The sequence below is a fragment of the Dipodomys merriami genome, unplaced genomic scaffold, assembly GCF_024711535.1.
Source record: "Dipodomys merriami isolate MVZ:Mamm:240054 unplaced genomic scaffold, mDipMer1.0.p SCAF_19, whole genome shotgun sequence".
Taxonomy (NCBI): Eukaryota; Metazoa; Chordata; class Mammalia; order Rodentia; family Heteromyidae; genus Dipodomys; species Dipodomys merriami.
In genome coordinates this window covers 6,538,702-6,555,905 of record NW_027203270.1, presented here as the reverse complement: position 1 = coordinate 6,555,905, position 17,204 = coordinate 6,538,702, and the positions used below count along the sequence as shown (strand labels likewise).

Genomic DNA, 17,204 nt, shown 5'->3' with positions numbered 1-17,204 from the left:
TTATGCATTGCCACAAATAGGGTCCCACTTTTTGCCTTGGCACATTTCTGGACTATAATCCAATCTATTGTTTCCTTTCATAGCTAGGATGACAGGCTCAGGACACCTTTCCCAACTTCTTCTTCCACTGAAACACAACAAGTTATTTTTTCTGCAGCAGTGGGGGAGAGGCACTGGTAACAGGACTTTAATTCAAGGCCTCATGCTCTTGCAAAGCTTTTTCACCCAAGGCTCATGATCTACTACTTCTAGCTTTTTGCTAGTTAATTAGAAATAAGTCTCTCATATTTGTCTTTCTAGGCTAGATTTAAGCCTCAATCTTCAGATCTTAGCCTCTTGAGTAACTAGGATTATAGTCATGAGCCTTCAGTACCCAGTAAACTTTCATTAACCTAGCCCTAAAATCTTGATTTTCATAATATTAGCCTCCCACCTAGCTGAGATGACAAGTATGGGCCATCATATCCAGCTATTGGTTGAGGAAAAAGTCTCAAATATCCAAGATGGCCTCAAACTCATGCCTGATACCAGTTTGTCAAGTAGCTAGGATTATAGGTATACACCACTGCTGCCGGGCAGAAGCTTTTTAAAGTATCCATAAAACAATATCCATCAACAGAAGAAAAACACTCAAAATATCTACATGGTAGATGTACACAAAATATGTACATGGTAGTACTTGCCTATAATCTCCTAGCACTGGAGGATTACAAATTCAAGGTCAGCCCTGAATTAACAACAACAATACCAAGCACCAGTGATGCTACTCAGAAGGCTGAGATCTGAGGACTGAGGCCAGCCCAAGCAGGAAAGTCCATGAGACTCTTATCTCCAACTGTCCACCAAAAAGCCAGCAGTGGGGCTATGGCTCAAGTGGTAGAACACTAGCCTTGAGTAAAAGAATTAAAAGACAGTACCAGGTCCTGGGTAAAAGCTCCTGTACCAACACACACACACACACATGCACGCACGCACGCACGCAAGCACGCACGCACACTCTCTCTCTCTCTCTCTCTCTCTCTCTCTCTCTCTCTCTCTCTCTCTCTCTCTCTCTCTAAAATACTACTGATGGAATGACATATCACATTTGGGAATAAAATATAAAGAAACAAGGCTCACTATGAGTCAGTAGCTGCTGAAGCTGGAGGACAAATACATAAAGAGTTATTAGACTCTTCTCCATATGTAAGTTTGAAATTTTCCATAATAAGCAATTTTATATTATCTTTTAGGCATGAACTCAAGCTTTCCCTTGGCTTTTTCACTCAAAGTTAGCACTCTACCAGGTTTTCATAACAATCAGTTTAAGAAAAGATATCCCAAAGCCGGGCGCTGGTGGCTCACGCCTGTAATCCTAGCTACTCAGGAGGCTGAGATCTGAGGATCGCGGTTCAAAGCCAGCCCGGGCAGGAGAGACCATGAGACTCCTATCTCCAATAAACCACCAGAAAACCGGAAGTGGCGCTGTAGCTCAAGTGGTAGAGCGCTCACCTTGAGCTGAAGAGCTGAGGGATAGCGCCCAGGCCCAGAGTTCAAGCCCCACGGCCGACCAAAAAAAAAAAAAAAAGAAAAGAAAAGATATCCCAGATAGGCATGATAGAACATTTAAGTAATTCCAGCACTCAGAGGCAAGCCAACTGAGCTACATAGCCAACACAAGGCCAGTCTGTGCCTTGTACTGAGACGCTATCTCAAAAAGAAAACAAGCAAATTATAACCCTAAATAATTTCAACATATAATATTTTGGGGGTCAGTCGTGGTACCTGAACTCAGGGCCTGGGCACTGTCCCTCAGCTCTTCAGCTCAAGACTAGCACTCTACCACTTGAGCCACAGCACCACTTCCAGTTTTTTCTGCTTATGTGGTGCTGAGGAATTGAACCCAAGGCCTCATGCATGCAAGGCAAGTACTCTACCACTGAGCCACCTTCCCATCCCCAGCATATAATTTCTATACATGTATGTTAAAGAGCATTTAACAATTCTGTTGAGTTTAAGAAGTACTACTTGGAACAAATATGAAAACCAAGAACATAAAAGAAAAAGAAGTAAGATAACTATTACCTCCAGGGGAAAAGAAATTAAAGACAGAAATGTAAATGTAGCTCTCTATATGGTTAGAAATATAAAAAGTTATATTCGCATTGATTTAATCAAATATGTCAATATAATTCTATAGGGAAAGGATAGTCTTTTCAATAAGTGATACAGAAAAATGCATATCCATGTGCCAATAAGAAATATCCCTACCATAATGTCACATCATGTATAAAAATTACCTAAAAATGATTCAGAGATCTGTATGTGAGCCCAAACCATACAACTTCTAGAAAAAAAAGGGGGGGAGCAAAAAAATCTTTAGGAATTGGCACTAGGCTGCATTTTGTTAAATCATAAAAAGCACAACCATGGAAGGGCTGGGAATGTGGCTTAGTGGTAAAGTGCTTGCCTAGTATGCATGAAGCCTTGGGCTCAATTCCTCAGTACTGTATAAACAGAAAAGCTGGAAATGGCACTGTGGCTCAAGTGGTAGTATGCTAGCCTTGACCAAAAGAAGCTCAGGGACAGTGCCTAGGCCCTGAGTTCAAGCTCCAGGACTAGCAAAACAACAACAACAAAAAATGGAAGAAAAATGTGCAAAGTGGATTTCATCAAAATTAAACTTTTGTTCCTCCAAAGTAACTTTTGCAAGTGTCTTATGCATGGTTTCGCTGCTACTAAGTTTTAGGCATTTGCTGCAATCTAGAAATGAGGAAAACAGGAATTATTTTTTTAAATCTCCCTTATTTTTGGAAGTGTTGGCAACTAATTTATTTTTTTATTTTAAATACGTAGTCTCAATATGGCATACCAGCTGCAGACAGCAAGCTGTGGGCAAATGTTTAAGGGCACAAGTAAAACATACATATACGCAAATCCAGACACTGCTACTTACTAGATATAAGAACACAGATATCTCTTACAGGCTGTGAGAACATGGGCAAATACTATCTCTGTATTTTGCATTAGTTATCCCTAAAATGGAGAATATACAATGTATTTCCTGACACCATTAGAAGGATTTTTTTGGTGGGTGAGTGTCTGTGATACTGGGGATTGAACTCAGGTCCTTGAGCTTGTTATTCATTCTACCTGTAGTCATACATACTCACTTGAGTCATACCTCTAGCTAGCCCTTTATTGTAAGGATTTAATGAGATACTATATATTAAAAGATTTTTAAAAGACTGGAGAAGAGGATTTCTAGCAGTAATAAAAGTTTGCCTTTTTACTCCTAATTCAGGAGGAAAACTATGAAAATTAAGATAAGGGCTGGGAATGTGGCTTAGTGGTAGAGTGATTGCCTAGCATGCATGAAGCCCTGGGTTCCATTCCTTAGTACCACATGAACTGAAAAAGCTGGGAAGTGTCACTGTGCTTCAAGTGGTAGAGTGCTAATCTTGAGCAAAAGAAGTTCAGGGACAGTGCCCAGACCCTGAGTTCAAGCCCCAGGACTGAAAAAAGAAAGAATGAGGGGCTGGGAAGTTGGCTCAGTGGTAGAGCGCTTGCCTTGCATGCCTGAGGCCCTGGGTTCGATTCCTCAGCACCACATAAGCAAAAAGAAAAAAGCCGGAAGTGGCGCTGTGACTCAAGTGGTAGAGCACTAGCCTTGAGCTGAAGAGCTGAGGGACAGTGCTCAGGCCCAGAGTTCAGGCCCCACAACCGGACCAAAAAAAAAAAAAAGAAAGAATGAAAGAACGAGAGAGAGAGAGAGAGAGAGAGAGAGAGAGAGAGAGAGAGAGAGAGAGAGAGAGAGAGAGAGAGGAGGGAGGGAGGGAGGGAAGGAAGGAAGGAAAAGGAGAAGAAAAGATGAAGGGAAGAAAAGAGAAGAGAAAAGGGAAGAAAATACAAAGAAAAGGCCCAAACCAAACAACCCTAACAGATTTTTCTGCCCTTGTTTTTTCCTTTCTTATAGACTAATATTTCCAACTCAGCCAACCCAGTTAAGCTGTCACTTAACACTGAAAGAAAAACAGGAGGGGGACTGGGAATATGGCATGTGGCTTAGTGGTAGAGTGCCTACCTAGCATGCATGAAGCCCTGGGTCCAATCCCTCAGTACTGCATAAACAGAAAAAGCTAGAAGTGGCATTGTGGTTCAAGTGGTAGAGTGCTAGCCTTGAAGCTCAGGGACAGTGCCTAGGCCCTGAGTTCAAGCCCCAGGTCTGGCAAAAAAAGAAAAAGGAAAAAAATGGGAAGGGGGGTGGGGAGAAGGGGAGAAAGCGAGGTGCCAGTGGCTCATGCCCATAACTTAATTACTCAGGAGGCTGAGATCTCAGGATCTCAGACAAAGCCAGCCCTGGCAGTAAAGTCCATGAGATTCTTATATCCAATTAACAACCAAAAAACTGGAAGTGGAGCTGTGGCTCACAGTGGTAGAGTGCTAGCCCAGAGCACCAAGAGGCTCAGGGATGATGCCCAGGCCCTGAGTCCAAGTTCCAGGACTGGCAAAAAAAAAAAAAAAGTGGGGGGGGGTAGGGTTTGAGGGAGGAGGGATAAAAGTAGGAGAAAAATGAGGGAGGGTGAAAGGATCCGTCACATCCACCCCAGGGGACCATGCGGAGGCAGTCAGGCACAGAAGAAAAATTATTACAAGGTTTATTAGAGGAGCCATATTTGCCCTGGGGAGAGAGCACATGGTGGCCTCCACTAGCTAGCTAGCAGCAGGGTCTGGGGGTAGGGGTAAGGTAGATGGGAGTTGGGTGTGTCTGGGTGGAGAGAGGGAGGGGCCAGCTGTATGGAGGGAACTCCAGGGCAAGAAAAAGCTCAGGTCTGGGTGAAGCTGAGGACCAAAAGTGGACATAATGCTTACAGAGCGGTAACAAGTCTGACAAGAAACATACTTAGTACCTTACTTATGTAATATAACCCCTCTGTTCATCACCTTGACAATGAAAAAAAGAAAAAAGAAAAAAAGAAGCAAGCTAGGGAGCAAAGATCAAAGTTCTGGCTGTGTGTATATCTCAGCAGTAGAGCATGTACTTCCTGTGCCACCAAGCCCCAGTTCAATCTCCTGCAGCAGGAGGAATGAAAAGATCAAAGGTTCACTCTAGTAATTCTGCAGCACTCACTGACTACAATTTAATCTGGAGCTGGTATTTACTCAAAGCATAAGTATATTCGCCTCTTATGTTTACTGTGTTTATCTATAAAGGACAAATTAATCATAATTGAACTAAAATTCAAGATAAATGCATCTTACTAAGACAGCCTTAAGACTGAGATACAGTGGGAGCTATAAGCAAGAAAGCCAAGAAAAAACACAAACCCCTAAGTTCAAGCCCCAGTACACCCCCCCCATACACACACTCAAAAAAAAATTAAAATTTATTGACACCAGTGGCCCACACCTATAATCCTAGCTACTCAGGAGGCTGAAATATGAGGATCTCAGCTCAAAGCCAGCCAAGTCAGGAAAATCCATGAGAACCCTATATCCAATTAACCAGCAAAAAAGTTGGAAGTGGAGCTGTAGCTCAAATGCTAAGAGCATTGGCCTTGCATAGGACACCAAGTTCAAGCCGCAGTACCAGCACATATGCACACACAGGAAGGAAGGAAGGAAGGAAGGAAGGAAGGAAGGAAGGAAGGAAGGAAAGAAGGAAGGAAGGAAGGAAGGAAAGAAGGAAGGAAGGAGGGAGGGAGGGAGGGAGGGAGGGAGGGAGGGAGGGAGGGAGGGAGGGAAAGGAAAGGAAAGGAAAGGAAAGGAAAGAAGGAAGGAAAGAAGGAAGGAGGAGGGAAGGGGAGGGGAGAGGGGAAGGGAAGGGAAGGGAAGGGAAGGGAAGGGAACGGAAGGGAAGGGAAGGGAACGGAAGGGAAGGGAAGGGAAGGGAAGGGGGCAGGCAGGCACAGTCAGAGAGACAAACTAAAGACTGAAAAGGGACTCCAGATATTAAAAGACAGTAGGCAATAAGTACACAAACAAATGAACAGCATTGGTAAAAGCACTATAAAAGACAATGTAACTTTCTTTGTAAGCCTAGATTCTAACATCATCAACATCATCATCATCATCATCATTGATCCTGGGGTTTGACCTCAGGACTTATAGTTGCTAAGCAGGAACTGTCACTTCAGTCTCTGTACCAGCAATTTTTGTGGGTTTTGTTTTTGTTTTTGTTTTTGTTTTTGTTTTTTGGGGGGGTCCAGTCGTGGGCCTGAACTCTGGGCCTGGGCGCTGTCCCTCAGCTCTTCAGCTCAAGGCTAGCGCTCTACCACTTGAGCCACAGCGCCACTTCTGGCTTTTTTCTTTTTGCTTATGTGGTGCTGAGGAATCGAACCCAGGGCCTCATGCATGCAAGGCAAGCGCTCTACCACTGAGCCACCTTCCCAGCCCTACCAGCAATTTTTGTATTGGTTATTTTTCAGATAAGGTATCCCTTTATGCTCGGGATAGCCTGTACTACAAACTTCCTACTTGTACTTTCCCTTGTTACTGAGATGGATGAAAGGCACCTGCCTGTGATTCTCTAATAGCTTAGGAAGACAGATGCCCAACACCACACCAAGCCACTAGTTGAGATAAAGTCTCATAAACTGTTATGTCTGGGCAGGCCTCAAATCAGGATACTTCCATCTCCTGTACCTTTCAAGTTGCTATGATTATAGGCTTGAGTCATTATGCCTGGCTCTCCTGCTAGTTTTTTGTTTTGCTTCTTTTTTTTTTATTTTTTTTTATTTTTATTTTGTCGGTAGAGGGGCTGGAACTCTGGGCCTGGGTGCTGTCCCTGAATTCTTCAGCTCAAGGCAAGCACTCTACCACTTGCGCCACTTCCTGTTTTCTAGTGGTTTATTAGAGATAAAGAGTCTCATGGACTTTCCTGCCTGGGCTGGCTTTGAACCTTGATCCTCAGATCTTAGCCTCCTGAGTAGCTAGGAATACAGGTATAAGTTATTCGCATCTGGGTCCCTAGGCTTTTTTGTTCATGGCTGGCACTCCACCATTTGCCACATCTCTACTTTCAGGTTTTTTGCTGGTTAGTTAAGGGATAATCTCTCAAATTTTTCTGTACAAACTAGCTCCAAGTAGCCACAGGCAACCAGCTCTCATTTATTTTTAAAGAATCGCATAAGGAAGTGGCGCTGTAGCTCAAGTGGTAGAGCGTTCGCCTTGAGCTGAAGAGCTGAGGGACAGCGCCCAGGCCCAGAGTTCAAGTCCCACGACCGACAAAAAAAATAAATAAATAAAGAATCGCATAAGGGGTGGGAAGGTGGCTCAGTGGTAGAGTGCTTGCCTTGCATGCATGAGGCCCTGGGTTCGATTCCTCAGTACCACATAAGCAGAAAAAGCTGCAAGTGGCATTGTCTCTCAAGTGGTAGAGTGCTAGCCTTATGCTGAATAGCTGAGGGATAGCACCTAGGCCCAGAGTTCAGGCCCCATGACCAACCAAAAAGAAAAAAAGAAAAGAATCGCATAAAACAATAATTACAAAACTATGGGTTATGACTAAATTAAATTTACAATTCTTATTTTGTTAGAAATTGAATATGAATTATTTAACAACAGAAGTATATATTTTCCTCTCAAAGCATCCAAAAATTAATTTAGTGCTAGAAAGTCAATTTAAGATTACATGAAGTCTGGAAATGTGGCTTACTGGTAGAGTGCTTGCCTAGCATTTATGTAGTCCTTGGTTAAATCCTCAGTACCACATAAAAAGAAAAAGCCAGAAGTGGTGCTATGGCTCAAGTGGTAGAGTGCTAGCCTTGAGCAAAAGCCACTCAGGGACAGTGCCCAGGCCCTGAGTTCAAGCCCCAGGACTGGCAAAAAAAAAAAAAATTATAGGAGGAGCTGGCAGGGTGGTTCAATTGGTATAGTAAGCCTAAATCCTTGAGTTCAAATCCTACTACAACTATATATATGATACATATACCCACACATATGTGTGTGTATATATATATATATATATACATGTATATATACATCTACATCTATGTGTGTGTGTATATATATATATATATATATATATCTCAGAGAATTGTGGTTCAAAGCCAGCCTAGGCAGAAAAGTCTCCGTGAGACTCTTATATCCAATTAACCACTCAAAGTGGTAGAGTGCTAGCCTTGAATAAAAGAGCTCAGGGAGGGCTGGGAAGGTGGCTCAGTGGTAGAGCGCTTGCCTTGCAAGCCTGAGGCCCTGGGTTCGATTCCTCAGCACCATATAAGCAAAAAGAAAAAAGCCGGAAGTGGCGCTGTGGCTCAAGTGGTAGAGCGCTAGCCTTGAGCTGAAGAGCTGAGGGACAGTGCCCAGGCCCAGAGTTCAGGCCCCACAACCGGACCCAAAAAAAAAAAAAAAAAAAAAAAAAAAAGAGCTCAGGGACAGTGGTCAGTCTGTGAAGTTCAAGCCCTACAACCAACCAAAAACATTTTTCAAGGGGCACTGGTGGGTCAAACCTGTGATTCTAGCTACTCAGGAGGCTGAGATCTGAGGATCCCGGTTCAAAGCCAGCTTGGGCGTAAAGTTTGTGAGACTCTTATCTCCAATTAACTACCAGAAAACCGGAAGTGGCACTGTGGCTCAAGTGACAGAGTGCAGGCCTTGAGCCAAGCTCAGGGACAGCACCCAGGTCCAGAGTTCAAGCCCCCAACCAAAAAAAAGTATATACAGAAACATTCAAAGAAGCAGAATTCTAATAAGGAAATACAAAATTTAGTAATGTTCCTCTGTCCATCAAATATCAAAGACCACTCTAAAAACAGGAGGTCAAGGGCTGGGGTTACTGTTAGGGCATTCACCAAACATATGGAAGGTCAGTCTTCAGCATAATCACACAGACACACACATACATAAAGCTAGGAGGCCAGGTGAGAGTTGTTACGTCTAAAAGTTAGACTAAGGGGCTGGGCAGGTGGCTCGGTGGTAGAGCGCTGGCCTTGCATGCCTGAGGCCCTGGGTTCGATTCCTCAGCACCACATAAGCAAAAAAAGGTGGAAGTGGTGCTGTTGCTCAAGTGGTAGAGAGCCAACTGTAAGAAAAAAGCAGGGGGAAAAAAAAAAAGAAAAAAGCAGGGTTAGAGAACCAAACCCTGAGTTCAAATCCCCACTATCAGGAGGGGAAAAAAAAAAACCCTAAAAGCTGAATAGATACAAATTTAGACATTTACCTACACAAAAACAGAAAAGCAATTATTTTTCCCAAAAAAAGTCTGTCTTTAATACATTTTTCCTCATCACTAAAAGCAGAATAGCAGGGCCTCAAAATTATGTATTTACTCATTTATAATTTTACCTCAAAAGCTAAAGGAAAAAATCAAATATCAATTAAATGAGGCAAGTAAGTCATTCACCAAAGTTCCAACAAATTATAAATAAAAAAGCACCAGTTATTTTATGCCAGCCTATTTTTTGTATTCTCAAATATCAACTCAGTTAATAATTATAGCAATTCTACACAGTAGTTTTAATATTATTGCCATCTTACAGATGAGGAAACTAAAGCACCAACATAATTTGCCCAATCAGTGGCAGAGCCACTAGTATTCACTCTTAATCTCTATGTTGTCCCTTTAAAAAGAAATCCTAGTAGAGGGAAAACAATGGAGGGGGTAACAATGTTCAAGAGGAAGTGTACTCATTACCTCACTCATGTAACTGTAACCCTCTGTATAGTATCTTTACAATAAAAAAAAATTTTTTTTGGAAAAAAAAAAAGAAATCCTAATTGATTTTGATGACATGATGGCATTAGTGTACTTCATCACTGCTGATAACACTATGCACTGGTATCATCCTTTGTAGAATAATATGGCAATATATAACAAGAGCCAAAAATATTAATATTTCTAGATCTTGTGGTTCAATCCTGGAAATTTAAGTGTTAATGATGGTAATAAAAACCCACAGAAGCTGAGCGTCAATAGCTCACACCTGTAATCCTAGCTTCTCAGGAGGCTGAGATCTAGGATCACAGTTCAAAGCCAGCTAAGGCAGTATAGTCCAAGAGACTCTTATCTACAATAAACCACTCAGAAAACCAGAAGTGGCACTGTGGCTCAAGTCACAGAGCGCCAGCCTTGAGCTGAAGAGCTGAGGACCAGCACCCAAGCCCAGAGTTCAAACCCCATGACCGACCAAAATAAATAAATAAAACCCACAGAAACATGAAAACACATTTATAATATAATAGCCAAAGATTATTAAGACTCTACAAAATATATACACAGTGGATGATCATGATTTTTAAAAAATGTGGTTACATTGGGTGATAGTAAGGATGGATCTTTTTTTATTTTTTGCCAGTCCTCGGGCTTGAACTCTAGGCCTGAGTACTGTCTCTAAGCTCCTTTTTGCTCAAGGTTAGCATTCTACCACTTGAGCCATAGCCCCACTTCCAGCTTTTTCTGTTAGTTAACTGGAGATAAGAGTCTTCACAGACTTTCCTGCCTGGGGCTGGCTTCAAATTGCAATCTTCAGCTCTCAGCCTCCTGAGTAGCTAGGATTATAGGCATGAGCCACCAGCACCCAGTAGCTTGGTATTTTTTGAAATAGTGTCTGAAGAACATTTTTCTGCCAGGCTGGCCTTCAACCATAGCTCTTCTACTTTCAGCTTCCCAGGTAGTTAGAATTACAGATGTGAACCACTTGCACCTGGTTTACGGAGTCTAGCTCTCTATGTGCTACAAAGGATTACATTTTGTTATATGATGGAAATTATTTACTTATGCTGGGATAGTCAGACTATTTCTCACTTTCTTTCTTTCACTTACTTACCATGAAAACTAAAACACACATGTTTTTAGATCTATTTATAAAATGTTTTTGTACTTTAAGCTTCTAATACTGCCAAAACCTCCTTTTAAGTGGTTCTACTAATTTACATTCCTATAATAGTACATATCCTATCTTTCATTCACTATTGATTATAATTTCCAAAAATCAAATCCTAAAAGAATCACCTCTTATAGCCCATTGGATGTAGTCATTTAAATAACAGAAAAAAATTAATCTTCACTTTTGTTCTTGAGAAAATGTAAGTCTGGTTCTTTGATATTATGTCCTACTTTTACATGCCTCAGTAAACCTTCTATAATTCAAAGTAGAAATAATATTTATATCATTTGGCCTCAATGCTCAAAAGACAGTTTTGACATCATTGCTATGTGTGGGTCTATGTCGGAAAACTAAAAGCAGGTTCAGTCATCTCTATTATAATGTCCACACAAAGTTGTTTATGGCTTTACTACACCATACATGGTTAATGCAGCCTGTAGAATGGATTGTGGCTCCATATCTTTACTTTACAGACTGTCAGTGTCTGTAATCAAAATGAACCACGCCACCGTTGTAGAGCATCAGTATGCCCCATCTGCCACTATTTCTATCCCCCAACATCCTTGAACTTGGCTAAAGTACATAAAAAGTGAACTAGTTTCTAAGAAAAAAATTATGTATCCTCCTTCCCATTAGAAAATTCTTATTAGCATACATTAAAATGTAAAAAAAATATAGAATCAAATATTTGTGTTGGACAATGAAGCTATTCTGCCCATAAATTAACTAGTAATAATTTATAAACTTTAAAGTACAAATGGAAAAACATGCAAGTTGTTTGAATTGTCTTCTACAAAAAATGACAGCTTCCATTCTGAAAAAAGAGCCAAATATGCCACTATAATATTAACTACAAATAACTTGTGGGAGAAAATGTGTATTTGGAAACTGCCTTTAAGAACAGAACATATATAAAAAATTTAAGTTTATAGTTACAAGAAATCTGTATAATACACACTACATTAGAAGACTAAGAAATATCATGGAGAGAATGCCTTTTTATTTTCTGTAATATAGCAAAATGACTAACATGTTGATGACAACCTTTCTAGATTATTCATTTGCTTCCAACAGTTTCTCAAATCAAACACACAATTTATCTTTCTCCTGGTTCATAAACTTCTGAAGCTACTAACAACATGGCATTCATCAGTTCAACTACATTAAAATACATTGCCTAGCCGGGCGCTGGTGGCTCACGCCTGTAATCCTAGCTACTCAGGAGGCTGAGATCTGAGGATCGCGGTTCAAAGCCAGTCCGGGCAAGAAAGACCGTGAGACTCCTATCTCCAATAAACCACCAGAAAACCGGAAGTGGCGCTGTAGCTCAAGTGGTAGAGCGCTCGCCTTGAGCTGAAGAGCTGAGGGACAACGCCCAGGCCCAGAGTTCAAGCCCCACGACCGACAAAAAAAAAAAAAATACATTGCCTGGGCTAGGAAGGTGGCTCAGTGGTAGAGTGCTTGCTTCACATGCGTGATGCCCTGGATTCAATTTCTCAGCACCACATAAGCAGAAAAAGATAGAAGTAGCAGTGTGGCTCAAGTGGTAGAGCTCTAGCATTGAGCTGAAGGACAGCACCCAGGCCCAGAGTTCAAGCCTCACGACCAACAAAAATAACTAACTAAAATAATATAAAATAAAATATATTGCCAAGTACCCTCCTCTCTTCCAAGAAAAGGTGGATAGGACCTTCAGTTAGGATATATTGGAGGGCTGGGAAGTTGGCTCAGTGGTAGAGCGCTTGCCTTGCATGCCTGAGGCCCTGGGTTCAATTCCTCAGCACCACATAAGCAAAAAGAAAAAAAAAAAGCCGGAAGTGGAGCTGTGGCTCAAGTGGTAGAGCACTAGCCTTGAGCTGAAGGGCTGAGGGACAGTGCTCAGGCCCAGAGTTCAGGCCCCACAACCGGACCAAAAAAAAAATTAAAAAAAAAAAAAAAAAAAAAAAGATATATTGGAGTCGGGCTGGGAAGGTGGCTCAGTGGTAGAGTGCTTGCCTTGCATGCATGAGGCCCTGGGTTCGATTCCTCAGCACCACATAAGCAAAAAGAAAAAAGCTGGAAGTGGCGCTGTGGCTCAAATGGTAGAGGGCTAGCCTTCAGCTGAAGAGCTGAGGGACAGTGCCCAGGCCCAGAGTTCAGGCCCCCCATGACCAGACCCAAAAAAAAAAAAAAGATATATATTGGAGTCCACACGCTATAATAAATCTAACTAAAATTATTGGTTGAGGGGCTGGGAAGATAGCTCAATGGTAGAGTGCTTGCCTTGCATACATGAGGCCCTGGGTTTGATTTCTCAGCACCACATAAGCAGAAAGAGCCGGAAGTGGTGCTGTGGCTCAAGTAGTAGAGTGCTGGCTTTGAGCAAAAGAAGCTCAGGGACAGTGCCCATGATTTGGTTTTTTGGTTGTTTTTTTTTTTTGGGTCCGGTTGTGGGGCCTGAACTCTGGGCCTGGGCCCTGTCCCTCAGCTCTTCAGCTCAAGGCTAGCACTCTACCACTTGAGCCACAGGGATGCTTCTGGCCTTTTTCTTTTTGCTTATGTGGTGCTGAGGAATTGAACCCAGGGCCTCAGGCATGCAAGGCAAGCGCTCTACCACTGAGCCACCTTCCCAGCCCCAGTGCCCATGATTTGGAAAAAAAGAAAAAGAAAGAAAGAAAGAAAGAGAGAGAGAGAGAGAGAGAGAGAGAGAGAGAGAGAGAGAGAGAAAGAAAGAAAGAAAGAAAGAAAGAAAGAAAGAAAGAAAGAAAGAAAGAAAGAAAGAAAGAAAGAAAGAAAGAGAGAAAGAGAGAGAGCAAGAAAGAAAGAAAGAGAGAGAGAGAGAAAGAGAGAGAGGGAGAGAGGGAGAGAATAGAGGAGGGAGAGAGGGAGGAAGGAAGGAAGGAAGGAAGGAAGGAAAAAAGGGAGGGAGGGAGGGAGGGAGGGTTGTTATAATGTTGGCTGTGTTATTAATACAATTAAAAATTTTGCCTTTAGCCAGATGCTGGTCGCTCATGCCTATAAACGGAGCTACTCAGGAGGCTGAGATCCGAGGATCACAGTTCAAAGCCAGCCTGGGCAAGAAAGTCTGTGAGACTATCTCCAATTAACCCTCACAACGGACCAAAAAAAAAAAAAAGACTCTTACCTAAGTTCTATAAAGGGTGTGAGTGTGTGCGCACATGTGTGTAGTTTTTGTTTTAGAAAGGAAAGCAAAGAGGAAGGAAGAGAAGGCAGCCACCTCACAAACAAGTTTGTAAATTTTCAGGTACCCTAAAGAAATCAGTGATGTTTCCTCTTTTGCTAACATTCCCACAAAACCTGCTGTCCATATGAACTGCTTAAGACAAAATACCTTATTGACAGGTTAATTTTTTTTTGGCCAGTCCTGGGCTTGAACTCAGCCTGGGCACTGTCCCTGAGCTTCTTTTGCTCAAGACTAGCACTCTACCACTCGAGCCACAGTGCCACTTCTGGCTCTTTGTTTATGTGGTACCAAGCAACTGAACCCAGAGCTTCATGCAGGGTAGGCAAGCACTCTAACACTAACCACATTCCCAGCCCTAACAAGGTTAATTTATAAACCATAGAAATTAATGACTCAAGCAGGGCGCTGGTGGCTCACGCCTGTAATCCTAGCTACTCAGGAGGCTGAGATCTGAGGATCGCGGTTCAAAGCCAGCCCGGGCAGGAAAGACCGTGAGATCCTATCTCCAATAAACCACCAGAAAACCGGAAATGGCGCTGTAGCTCAAGTGGTAGAGCGCTCGCCTTGAGCTGAAGAGCTGAGGGACAGGGCCCAGGCCCAGAGTTCAAGCCCCACAACCGACAAAAAAAAAAAAAAAGAAATTAATGACTCAGGGGCTGGGAAGGTGGCTCAGTGGTAGAGCACTTGTCTTGCATGCATGAGGCCCTGGGTTCAATTCCTCAGTACCACATAAGCAGAGAAAAAAAAAAAAAAGCCGAAGTGGCACTGTGGCTCAAGTGGTAGAGCGCTAGCCTTGAGCTGAAGAGCTGAGGAACAGCACCCAGGTCCAGAGTTCAGGCCCCACAACCAGACCCCCCAAAAAAAAAAAAAAAAAAGAAATTTCAATGACTCATAATTCTGGAGGCTGAGATAGTTTTGGAGGGTGGGAAAGAGATAGGTGCCAGTATATTTGCTGCCTCCTAGAATGTACCTTCTGTGTGTCCTCAGTTAACAAAAAGGGCAAAATAATCTCCCTCAAACCTCCTTTAATGTGATTCATAACCTAGGTTATACATCCACAACCTAGTCACACAGAGGTGTGGCCACATCTCTTAATGCTATCACACAAGGAATTACATTTTAACACAAGAATTTTATGGCAGATACAAATATCAGGACCACTGCATCTACTAAGCAAATCACATTTAATATTCATAAATTTATAATCATTTAGTACTTCTACTATATTTTACGTTCTTTTTGTTGTTGTTGGTGGTGGTGGTGGTGGTGGTGGTGGTCATGAGGCTTTAACTTGGGGCCTAAGCACTGTCCCTGAGCTCTTTTTGCTCAAGGCCAGTGCTCTACCACTTTGAGCCTCAGCACCACTTCCAATTTTCTGATAGCTAATTGGAGATAAAAGTTTCATGGAGGGGCTGGGAAGGTGGCTCAGTGGTAAAGCACTTGCCTTGCATGCTTGAGGCCCTGGGTTCGATTCCTCAGCACCCATAAGCAAAAAAAAGCTGGAAGTGGTACTGTGGCTCTAAGTGGTAGAGGGCTAGCCTTGAGCTGAAGAGCTGAGGGGCAGTGCCCAGGCTCAGAGTTCAGGCCCACAACCGGACCCAAAATAAAAAAAAAAAAAAAAAAGTTTCATGGAGGCCTCCGGGTGCTTACCACAGGCTGTGTTCTTACACTGACTGTATAGAAAGAGGAGGCAGAATAAACCTACCCCATATACACCTCAGCCCAGGCCTGTGCCTAGTCTGTATTGTGAATGGGGAGACAAGGGAAAAAGAAAAAGAAAAAGAAAAGAAAAAGAAAAAAAAAAAAAAGTTTCATGGATTTTCCTGCTCAGGCTGGCTTTGAACGGTGATACTCAGATCTCAGCCTCCTGAGTAGCTAGGAGTACAGGCGTGAGACACCAGTGTCTGGCTTTCTATTTTACTCTTAAGAGTCAGTCTTTTACAACAAATAAAAGCAATATAAATTATCCTAAACATACCTTTTGAATAATTCCATCGTTCATTAATATATTTGCCAAGAAACCCCTATCCTGTAATGAGACCCATTTTCCATACACAACCTAAATTTTCTATTTACATTACATTTGCACAGAAAGCCACAAATATAGATTTATACTTTAATCACATGATTATAGAAAATTCAAATTTTCTACATTCTACTACTAGCAATAGTCATAATTTTCAAGTTTAAAGTTAACTTTTTTGCCTTTTAGCTAAGAAATCATGAAACTGTTCCTATAAGTCTATAAGAATACATCCAAGCCTGGCGATGGTGGTTCACGCCTGTAATCCTAGCTACTCAGGAGGCTGAGATCTGAGGATCATGGTTCAAAGCCAGCCCGGGCAGATGAGACCGTGAGACTCCTATCTCCAATAAACCACCAGAAAACCGGAAGTGGTGTTGTAGCTCAAGTGGTAGAGCGCTCGCCTTGAGCTGAAGAGCTGAGGGACAGCGCCCAGGCCCAGAGTTCAAGCCCCATGACCGACAAAAAAAAAAAAAAAAAAAAGAATACATCCAAAATCCTTGTTCAAAGATTTTTAAAAACTTAAATGAAAACAAATTCATAAAATTTAGAAACAAGGAGCAATCTATTAAAGGAAGTCATATTACCCAGGCATCAGTGGCTCAAACCTATATTCCTAGCTACTCAAGAGGCTAAAAATGAGGATCGTGATCTGAAGCCAGCCTAGCCAGTCCATGAGACTCTTATCTCCAATAAACTACTCAGAAAAAGCTGGAAGTAGCACTGTGACTCAAGTGGTAGTGTGTTAGCCTTGAGCAAAAAAGCGTCTCAAAGACAGTGCCCAAGCCCCAGGACTGGCAAAAGAAAAAAGAAAAAAAGAATATAATTTGGAATTTGTCTTCCTATACAAATGAAAATAGTTGGAATTTCTCAATTCTCCTTGGTGAACTGGTTAAACAGAACACACATGGTGTCACACTTCTCAACACTGCTATCATCTGGGAAGAAATAGTACCGAAAACTGATGGCAACCATTACATCTAAGAAATGACAGAAAATATTTTCTTCGCTATTTTTAATATAACCAACATAAAATATCTAACAAAGCATCTAGTAATATACATTATTCCTTTTGAAGAAATTACTTAAATGATAGAAGTCAGGTGGGAACAAATTTGAGTGCTTTAAGGAAATTAACATATTTGCACTGACAAACTTGAGTTCTTGCTTTATATTTTCTTAAGAGTTA

At 41.9% G+C, this 17,204-nt stretch overlaps 1 protein-coding gene and 1 non-coding gene across 6 annotated transcripts in view; one reads left to right on the top strand and one right to left on the bottom strand.

Moving 5' to 3' along the window:
• Positions 1–17,204, bottom strand: part of Usp32 (ubiquitin specific peptidase 32) — a 165,703-nt gene that overhangs the window by 128,727 nt on the left and 19,772 nt on the right. The window lies entirely within an intron of this gene.
• Positions 15,626–15,756, top strand: LOC138831189 (small nucleolar RNA SNORA51). Its single transcript, XR_011373140.1, has one exon. It is a non-coding gene; the product is annotated as a small nucleolar RNA SNORA51 (small nucleolar RNA).